This window comes from Podarcis muralis, chromosome 5 (assembly GCF_964188315.1).
Source record: "Podarcis muralis chromosome 5, rPodMur119.hap1.1, whole genome shotgun sequence".
NCBI lineage: Eukaryota > Metazoa > Chordata > Lepidosauria > Squamata > Lacertidae > Podarcis > Podarcis muralis.
This window is the reverse complement of record NC_135659.1, coordinates 100,005,342-100,016,741: the sequence shown is the minus strand read 5'-3', so window position 1 is coordinate 100,016,741 and position 11,400 is coordinate 100,005,342.

The following is an 11,400-nucleotide window of genomic DNA, read 5'->3' as shown; positions in this document are numbered from 1 at the left end:
GTATATTTCACCGAACTTAAAAATGGAAAGAGCAGCCTTTACCAAAGGTGTCATGGAGTTCGAAGACACTCGAACTCTGATCTAGAAGGCTCTGCTTATGTTCCTATGAAAGGGCGTCTGGACTTGAGAACCCCAACATGCTGGCGCTACAGCATGGCACCCCGGCACCTCCTGGGCTCCGCCTGCTCCTTATTCTTATTGGGGCTCAAAGGGGGACAACTCTGCAACACCTGGCCTTTCCACAAAGACCATTATACTGGCTCAGGGGAGAACAGCAACAGAGATTCCTTTGCCGACAGATACATTTTCCTCTGTGGGGCTACTAGCGCTACCCCAGGAGGGAAGTAAAGCTTCCTGGTGTAGGGAAGGGCCCTAACTCAGCATCTGCCTTGCATGCAAAAGGCTACGGGTTCAATCCCCTCTGAAATATCTTGGTAGGGCTGGGAGAAAATCCTGCCTGACACCCCGGAGAGCCAAAGCCAATCAACATAGGCAATACTTAGCTAGATCTGACTCAGTCTAAGGCATCTTTCTCCGTTCTTCTGTCCACTCCAACCAAACCAGAGCCAGTGTGGTGTAGTGGTTAAGAGCGGTAGTCTCATAATCTGGGGAACTGGGTTCGCGTCTCCGCTCCTCCACATGCAGCTGCTGGGTGACCTTGGGCCAGTCACACTTCTCTGAAGTCTCTCAGCCTCACTCACCTCACAGAGTGTTTGTTGTGGGGGAGGAAGGGAAAGGAGATTGTTAGCCGCTTTGAGACTCCTTTGGGTAGTGAGAAAGCGGGATATCAAATCCAAACTCTTCTTCTTCTCCCTCGCAGGGACATTGTTCATTGTAAATATCAGACACCCGCCCCCCGCCCTTGTTTTACGCACAAGGAGAGCCGATACATGGAAAACAGATGTGGCCGACGGTGACCCTGTCAGGTCTCGGCTCAGAACCAGGAAAGTAAACGCATCTTGCTCGCCAGGATGTGCCTTGGGGAAATGGGTGTTAAGGGGAGATTTGCAGAGGGATTTATTTTGGCAGGAGTCCTTTTCATCCTGGAGGCCAAGACCGAGGCGTTGTCTGCAAGGGACCTCAGGTCCTCCTTTCAAGTCTCTCATAACTTCCGTAGGATGTCACACAACAGTGAACGAGGAGGAGGAGGAGGAAGAGGAGGAGAGTCTTGCTGCAAATCCCTCTTTGTTCTGCTGCTGTTGACTTTGGACAGAGCTCAGCGTCACTTCCATCTTCTGCAGAGCCCCACACCTGCTTGGGCTGCCGTTCCAAGAGACTGGCACTAGACTGGCTTCCCAGGCTCAGCTCAAGATTGGCATGTGCGGTCAGGATGATGCCCTGATCCCCTCCCAGTTCTTGGGGTCCTGTAAAGTGGTACCTCTGGTTGCGAACGGGATCTAGTCCGGAGGCCCGTTCGCAACATGAAAAGAGCGCAACCCGCAGCGGCACGTCTGTGCATGCGCGGGTTGCGATTCGCCGTTTCTGTGCATGCACGTGACATCATTCTGCACATGTGGCAAAACCCAGAAGTAACCCTTTCCGGTATTTCCAGGTCGCCGCAGGACGTAACCTAAAAGAACGTAACGTGAAGCGGATTTAAGATGAGGTATGACTGTACTTAGTGGTGGTTACAGTCTAACAGAAGTGGGTGCTGATTTGGCCAGACAAGTTTCTTTGTAAGAAAATGAGTTTACCTGGCCACTCGAGTAGCCTCATCAGCATCCCCAAAGAGGGAGCCAGGTTGCCAGAGCTACAGCTAAGGTGTGAAGCCCTCCAGGCTAATGGGTGGGGTTTTCCTCCACACCCCTCACCCAGCTGCTAGGTAGAAGAGCCAAAGTTTCGGGGTGTGAGCTGAGCTGGAAACAGGTTGGAAGCTGGAGACACAGAGACCTGCTTGTTCTCTGCTGGATCCAAAGCTGTGACGAATGGAGAAGTATGATCTGTTGGGGTGTTAATGTTGTGAGCCCCCCCCCCCAGATTGTTTATAAACTCAAATAAGCCCATATAACACTGAAGACACCATAGTCTACGCTGACCTTCATTCCAAGTAAACCGAACTTGCGTGCCTGGAACACCCCGTCTCTCACCGCTTGCAGATTGTGATGCTGTCGTGTAGCAATGAAATATGAACCAGGATTCACCAGTAAGTTGAAAACCAAGAATTGTCGGCTAAACAGAGACAAATGTGTTTTTTTTAAAAAAATCAAACTAGATGTGTTAATTAGCTGGCAACTGAATGCCAGGGTATATTTTGTGTCATCTAAGACTATTTCCTGCAAATGTTTCCCTGCTCCACTACGGGTGTTAATAAGAGAATCTCAGCAATGATCATCAATCTGATACTTTAAAATGGTGAAACGTGTGTAAACCTAATTTAAGCCCTAATGATCACTGACTGTGCTTTTTTGCACCTCACTGCTATTCAGCTCCCACCTTAAACTTCTCTTTTATATACCTGCCAATGAAGATTTCACTTCATGCATCTGACTAAGTGGGACTGAGTTCCTGAAACCTCATGCTGTAATAAACGTGTTAGCCTTTAAGCTGGGATAAGTATCTTTTGACTGTTTCGGCACGCACGAGATACACTTCCAAATACACACCCAGAGGCAGCTGCTCCCAATCTGCAACGCGTTACTTTCCATACATGTCTGCAATGGACTCCCATCCAAGAAGCGGAAAACCTTGTCATGTCCTAGAATGGTACAGTTGGAAGGGACCCCCAAAGCTCATCTAGTCCAGCCCCCTGCAATGCAGGAATCACAGCTAAAGCATCCCTGACAGATGACCATCCAGCCTCTGCTTAAAAATCTCCAGTGAAGTCCGCCCCACTGCTGAACAGTTCCTGCCCTCAAAAAGCTCTTCCTAATGTTCAGCCGGAATCTCCATTCTTGGCATTTGAATGTATTGGTTTGATTCCTTGCTGGAGCAGCAGAAAACTCTTGCTCCAACTTCTCTTCAGATCTTTGAAGATGGTGACACCTCAGTCTGCTCTTCGCCAAGCTGAACATACCTAACTTCCTCAACAATAGCTGCATTCCGCTCACACCAGACTCGTGAGGTTTGCTCTGCACACCCACACATCTCTTCATCCTGCCTGGCCGCAAGAAAGAAGAACAATCACATTATTCACCGGAGGGTGTAACCTGGAGAGAGCGGATGTGGTCTTGGGAAAGTCCCAAGGGCTGTTCCTGAGGCCACGTGGCTCCAAATCCCCGAGGAATGCTGCTTTGCAATCTCACCAGAAAGCCCTCCAGGTGCCTTCCAGATCCAAACAACAGCAAGCTTCTTTGGCGATCACTCGTAACCGAGTAAGATTGTCTTCCATAAACACGGTTTTAACAATGAGTCCGTAAGTGACTGTGGAGGCCAATTTTGGATCCACACGTCCTTCCACAGTGGGGACATTGGTTTCCAGACGGGAGCTGATCACTCCCACACAGAGCCAGTGTGGTGTAGTGGTTAAGAGCGGTAGTCTCGTAATCTAGGGAACCGGGTTCGCTTCCCTGCTCCTCCACCTGCAGCTGCTGGGTGACCTTGGGCCAGTCACACTTCTCTGAAGTCTCTCAGCCCCACTCACCTCACAGAGTGTTTGTTGTGGGGGAGGAAGGGAAAGGAGAATGTGAGCCGCTTTGAGACTCCTTCGGGTAGTGATAAAGCAGGATATCAAATCCAAACTCTTCTTCTACTGTGTGGATTTGCCAAGCGTGCCTTCCTCCTAGCCTGTTTCTCCCTTCTGTCCTGAGTTCGAGTGTCTTCAAGGCCCATGACACCTTGGTCAAGGCTGTTCTCCAGTTGGAGCACTCGCAGGCCAGTGTTTCCCAATTGTCAGTGTTTATACTACATTTTTAAAGATTTGCCTTGAGACGGTCTTTAAACCTCTTTTGTTGACCACCAGCATTACGCTTTCCCTTTTTAAGTTCGGAATAGAGTAGTTGCTTTGGAAGACGACCATCAGGCATCCGCACAACATGACCAGTCCAGCAAAGTTGATGTTGAAGAATCATTGCTTCAACATTGGTGATCTTTGCTTCTTCCAGTACACTGGCATTAGTTCGCCTGTCTTCCTAAATGATGTGTAAAAATTTTCGGATGCACAACACACATTGTAACATAAATTATCAAAATGATCCAAACCCCCAAATTTATGACACGAGCATAAATTTGACGGCAAATGTGTTTCCGAAGACTTCACCATGGCGATTTTGATCTCCATAGCAACATAACAAACATGACAAGGATTAACACGGATTATCAAGTGAATGCAAACCTGAGTGCGAATTGCTGTAATGACGTTCTTAAGCGCTGCTCTGGTTTCAGACTTTAGGTTTGGGGATATGAACTAAAGAAACATGCATGCAAAACAATGTGCGGAAATAGGGAAAAGAAACTTGACTGATGCAAAGATCTGCAGTATCACAAGCCTGCCTCTTCTCTCCTTTTCCTCTGGAGAAATCAGGTCTTAGCTGTGTTGATAGAGTATTTATTGCCTTGTATAGTGCTGTTTTCCTGCATATCACACCCAGAACTTTCTGGGCAAGAGTCTTGTGGGGTAAATTCCCCTTGGGGTTCAAGTACAAAGGCTCACACCATATTCCCAACTGGTCGAGAGCCAGGGTGGTGTAGTGGTTAAGAGCGGTGGACTCGTAATTTGGGGAACCGGGTTCGCTTCCCCGCTCCTCCACATGCAGCTGCTGGGTGACCTTGGGCCAGTCACACTTCTTTGAAATCTCTCAGCCCCACTCACCTCACAGAGTGTTTGTTGTGGGGGAGGAAGGGAAAGGAGAATGTTAGCCGCTTTGAGACTCCTGAAGGGGAGTGAAAGGCGGGATATCAAATCCAAACTCCTCTTCTTCTTCTCTTCAGACATCATTCAGTGATGCTTCACCAGTCCAAAGAGTCTGCAAGAGCATTTCCATTAGGACACACACTATATGGCAAAAGATACATCATAGTAGCTCCTTTACCCAAATACCATCTGACGCCCCAGCACTCAACCATCTCTCATCCAACCAGTCCTTAAAAACGCTTAAGAAAGCAGTATTTCTCTTATATAACGCTTTTTGTATTCTTTTGTCACTAATAATTTTTTGTGTGTGCACTGGTTGAAGAACTGCACCGCAAAGTTCAGAGAAGTGCAAATTTCAAAGCACAGCTGTGTTCCACTTTGCAAATTGGTTCAAGCAATGCAAACTAGACACGGAGCTGGATTTCTCCCCCAGCCTTAGCCATGCATCTGGTCGGGCTGCTGTGGAATCGGGCAGCAAGGAAAGCAGTGGGTTAACAACGTAAGTGGGTGCGTAAGTATGCCTGGCTTGAAGTCAAACTTCAAGGCCAGCCAGGATGCCTGGATTACTTTCGACCCCCGAGAAGCAACACTCGGCAACGGCAGCGAAGCCTCTGGCACTCAACCAAGCCAGCCGGGGCACCGCAAGCCACTTGTCAATGAGCAGGAGCCTTGGGGATGTAAACGGCTTGGATGCGTGTCCAGGCTGCATGCGAGGGGGCTGGCAGAAAACCCAAATTTCTGACGGCAGATGGAGAGGAGAGAGGCGGAAATCAGAGCACAACGGACACACGCCTGCTTTGTCCCAGTGTCTCCTGTAGATTAAATAGATCAAACTGATTTCATTTCAGCTGTTTGGTTGCTGTTGCCAACGCAGCTCAGGATAAAGAAAGAACAAAACATTGGCAACTGGAAAGAGCTGTTTGCTTTGCATTCGAACTCCTCTAGTCTTAAAAATGTGACACTTGGCTGAGATGGAGATGTGTAGCTCTGAAAGGAGGGGGAGGAAGGAGGGAAAACTCTTAACAGAGGCATTTCTGTTGGTGTGTAACAGCAGGGATCCATCAATCAGTCTTAGCTTTCCACCTTTTCTCCCCTTCCCAATCTTCAGTTCAGTTCTTGCACATCTCTGTATCTTTTTGCAATTTTTCATCAGCATATTAGTGTGCATTCCTGCCATAATACAAATTATTGCATGCAGTTTTGCCTACATTTTGCAAGCACTAGCCCCTATTATAATTCAGTTTGCATGCTAATTTAATGTACATATTCCCCTAACATACTCATTTTTGAGTATGTTGCTTGGCTTGAAAACTGCAAATATGGAGACAATGTACCACTCCCTGTTTATGTTTTCTTAGTAACACAAAAAACCTTAATAAAAACTAATTTTTAAAAAAGAAAGAAAACCGCACTGCAGGATTCAGAGAAGTGCAAATTTGGAAAGACGGCTGTGTTTGCATATTGTTTTGGGAATGGGCAGATTAGGTGATTTTACATTAAAATGAATTTCACACCGAATTTGGAAGCCAGGAGTCATTTTGAATCACGATGGCTGTCTGAAATGTGACTTTGGCATGACTTCACCCGATTCTTGGTGTGATGGGGCCAAATTCACAAACTACACTAATATATACATGTGCCCGCTAGTAAACAATAATAAATGAAGTATCTCAGTAAGTATACGGTAAGATTAAACAGGCCCCAGGTAATTTCATAATAACGTGTAACAATAAAGATACAAAACATAATTCCAAAAAGAGCACAAAAAACCCTCCAGATTAAGTCTTGAACACCATCAAAAGCTCCTACCCCACCCCATCAGTCTCTAGCCAGGACGGCTGTGCTCTGTAGCACTAAGATACATTTACAGCGAGCACGTGTGAATTGGCACATTATTTGCCTTTAAGACGTACTTTTTTCTTAGGTGGGAGAGACCCCATTTCCTGGCAGGGAGAGCAGCGTGGCTCAGCATCAACAGTGGTGAACCATGGCAAAAAAATCTGTAGGAGCAAGGAAGAATGGTGGATGTGCAACCCCTCAGGCTCATCCTTGATTTTGACATCTCTTAAAATAGATGGAGGTAGAACAGTGGACAGGACCTGAAGTAACAACAACAAAAAGAGATTCGAACCAGGGTGTGTCCTGCTTACGAGGATATTCTTCTGTATCAGAGGCGACTAGACTGCTAGTGAGGCCTTTTCCTGCTGTGTCCCTACTCAGGGGTAGTGCCCCTGAATACAGAGGTTCCATTTAACCAGTAGCGTGTTCTGCCAGCTCCCTGTGACACTGCTCAGCAGCCTTGCCTCCTGCTCCTTCATTCTTCACAGTAGTCGTAACTCGAAAGTCAAATAGAATCCATTCTGGAAGTCCATTTGACTTCCAAAACATTCGGAAACCAAGGTGCTAATTCCGATTCACTGCAAAAAGCTCCTTCGGCCAATCAGAAGCTGTGTCAGACATTCGGGTTCCAAAGAATTTTGCAAACCAGAATACTCACTTCTGGGGTTTGCAGCATTCGGGAGCCAAAATGTTTGACTCCCAAGGCGTTCGGCTTCCAAGGGACTATATGCTAGCTGTCATCGCCTCATCTTCTGGCAATGAATTCTGTAGGCTAATTGTGTATTGCACGTGTGTGTCTACTTTTATCTGTTGAGCACCTACTGCCAAGTTGGCTTCACAGGGTGACCCCACGTTGTAACATAATAGAAGGTAGAGGAGTTTGGTTCATGTTTTTATTATGTCTTTTGTTTGTATCTCGTATTTTTATCCTGTGAATCGCCCCGAGATCTTCAGGTGAAGGGTGGTACACATATTTAGTAAGTAAACAGAATATATTCTATCAAATTAAAAAGCTCAAAACGGTTTAGCCTTGTGGGAGCCCTGCTAAGAGTGGAAATACTCACAGGGAGGGAAAGGCACACACCCCCCCCCTTGATGATTGGGGGCTGCCTTTTTTAATGGGTTTTTCAGGTCCATGGATGTCCTTTTTTGAGATGGGGCAACAGGAACTCAGAGCAGCCTGCTGCATTGGGAACACAAGGTACACAACCAGCACTTATGAAGAGGAGGTAGTGCGTTTGTTAACGGGCCTCCTTCCTAATTTGGATCTCTGGTCTCATGTCTCCCTCTTCTGGATCTGTTCAACATGCATCACTTTCTTCCCAAGGCAGTAAATAAATCCTGCTGGTGAAGAAAAGAGAGCCTATGTTTTCTCAACACCTGGAAGAGTTTATTAGAACCGTTTTTCTTTGTTGTATCTAAAGAGAGGAGAAAAGCAAAGCGTTTCTCTTGGAAGAGGAGACCTTGCTGGCTGAACCAGACGGAACCAGGGCTCTGCCCTGACCCCGACTGAGGCCAGATACACCCAGGAAGCCCAAGAGAAGGTTGGGAAGGCCAAGCGCCGGATTTTATGTGGGGGGCAGAAGAGGAGGGCAGAAAGAGACAAGGGGGGAGGGACAGGGAATTGCTGGACTTTACCGGGGTGGGGCAACCTAAACTGAAATCAATGGAAAACGCAAGGAGCCATGTTTTGTTTTTGTTTTTAATTTTTAAATTTTTATTAAGTACAAATTAGAAAACATACATATTTACAACAACAGAAAATACAAAAGGAAGAAAATACATATAACCAAGGAAAAAAAAATAGAGAATACTTTGTCTCTTTTCATATTTACAGTTATTTATACCTCTATAAAATGCTATTCACAATAAAGGAGTGAAATGAAAGATATCGGGAAAAAGAACATAGAAAAAATACAGAAGTAAAAGAAAAAGATCATAGGTGAAAATTTTTAAAAGGAGCCATGTTATGGATTAGTTACACCACCAGTTACATGAAATGTCTAAATCAGATAGAAATTAGCTATGTGGAGAAATCCAGCCACAGGACCCCCTTCCTTCCTTGGTATGCTCTTGGAAACCCGCAGCCAACAGCCCCCCGGTGACAACCCAGGAAGAGCCTGCTATATCAGGCCAATGGCCCTTCCAGTCCAGCATCTTGATGGTTGACTATGGATCAATGGTATAATGCAAGTTGGCAAACAGCGTTATTGGAAAAACAGAGGCAAAAAGTAGAAGCGGCAAGAGGCCAAAAGGAACGACCATTTTTATGCAGCTTGGTCTGATTTTATTGATTACATGAATAACAAGGCATATGGCAGAACAGAATAGTTTACAGCAGTTTGGTGGGCATGAAGTATATATTCTAATTTCCCTTTCTTCTTATACATTAAAATTGTTATTGATACAGAATACATTTTAGTCATGCTCAACAATTTGAGCATACACAATATACATCATTTCCTATCTGTAATGATTATGATATATACTTTAACACAACTTTGTTATCATATTCAGAAACATTTATCGGAGCACATTCCGTTGCTTTAATTCTCATTTTGCGTAACTGTTGCATGTCATATGTCTAAATGTGAGCCACAAAAACACACTTGAGCCCTCTCCCCAGCAATGGGTATTCGGAAGCACTGCTGCTTCTGGCTGTGCAGGCAGAACACAGCTGTCCTGGCTAGCAGCTGATGAGGGAAAAGATCCTGGGGCGCAGATTTACTCTGCTGCCCAGCTCATGGGGCGCCACTTCCCGCAAGTCCCTCCGGTCAGCAAAAGGAGTCTCCAGCCAAGTTAAAGAAACAAAAAAAGCAGTCAGTAGACCTGATCTGTATTTGTTGAAACAAGGTTCAAACACACCAAGAGTAGGAACCCCAAGTATGGGGTTGCGCGAACCTTTTTTGTTAAATCGTTTTTATTAATTTTCCAATAAAAAACATCCAATTAACATATCAAAAAATAATCCGCGAACTTTTAAGACCTCCCCCCATTTCCCATAATACACCTTTCAACAGCATCCCTGATACATCACAAGTATGTCACAAAGCAGGAGTGTTTGGCATGTAGAACAATGAGCCCATCACCCACCTGTTCCATCATCCTTGTTCCTGTCTCCTTTTAAGTACGTGCTTCCCAAGAATAAAAGCATTTACACATCCCGCTAGCTGCAAGGCTTTCCTGTGCTGCTCCTTTGAAAGTATCAGGATTCAATCTACCATCCCGATAGACTTCTGTCTGGGTAAGTGCTGCCCTCGATTGCCTCCTGCCTCCTATTGTGTGGCTAAGTTCACACCTTGTGGAGGGGCAAGGAGTATGTGACCTTATCCTTAAGGGATTATGGAGTAGGAGTCATTAGCCGCTGGAACCAAGGAAATCTGTCAAACCACAGAATTTTGGCGATTATCTGAAGTTTCTACAGTTTTCTATATTAGATAGGCAGAGGAAATAGTACAATATTTGCTTATTGCTCCAATTTTATAGACTGCTTTTGAGCTGCTTTGTTGTTGTCTATGTATGGTGCTTGGGTAAATGGTCATTTCCTGGCCTTAGTTAGAGGCTATGGTGACGACATGGGATTTTGGGGGAGTCATTTAACTGCCCCCATCCCTGGTTTCAGCATATCCATCCACAGCCCTCTCCTCTCCCATGAATCTGTCCAGTCCTTTTAAAGCTGTGAAACTTGGTGGCCACCGCTGCCTACTGTGGAAGGGAGTTCCACAGTTTACCTATGTGGTGCATGAAGGCCTTTCCTTCTATCCACCCTGAATCTTCCAACAATATCATCAGAAGAGATGAACATTCCCTTTATATCCATTTTCACAATAACATGAACCTGCCTTTGCCTGCCTTGGACAAGGGCCTTGCAAATCGAAACAAACAAGACTGGAAATGTACTACATATATGCATGTTGTTGTTATATACTTGAAATAATTTAATTTTTTAAAAATGATATAAAGGAGAGAAAGAATGAATTTCGGGTGGCTGAGCGACATCTGAGGGACTGGTGGCTGCATCTTATAGAATCATAGAGTTGGAATAGACCACAAGGGCCATCGAGTCCAACCCCCTGCCAAGCAGGAAACACCTTTCTACTTGCTTCTGTTGTTTGAAGCGTGGCAGTAATGAGTTGTCCAATGTAATGAGTTATCCAATGTAACCTCAAGTATGGGTAAATTATTAAATTGGTTGTTATATAAAAAGTAAAGAATGAGAATGGGGATGGTTAATGGAGAGTCAGGATGCCCAGATTAGGAAGAGTAGCAGACAGGGAGCCCCTTCTACCCAGAAGCGATGGGATTGTCCTGTGCCTGATTTAGGTTTCCTTTTATGTGAAACTGCCATGCAGATTTGCCAGAGCAGAGCATCTCTGGCAACGGCAGGGGGGTCCCATGACTCAAATGACTTTCCCTAAACGGCTGCAGAGCCCCTTTCAAAGCCTTTGCATTAGTGACCAATTACAGCGGGGGGGGGGGGGAGTATTTGATCCTCTGCTAAATTTGCCCATTTGCCCTCTGACGAAATAATGACCAGAACATAGTTGTAATGGTAGGTTTAGTGTAGCTGTGAGATACAGAATAACAGGAAAACCCCGAGAAAGCTAGAAGAAAAAAGTCAGAGATTGATGTGCATTATAAGTATTTGATCCCTTTGCAAAAGATGACTTAGTACTTGGTGACAAAAGCCTTGTTGGCAATTACAGAGGCCAGACATTTCTTGTTGGTGGCCACCAGGTTTGCACACACCTCAGGAGGCATTTTGTCCCACT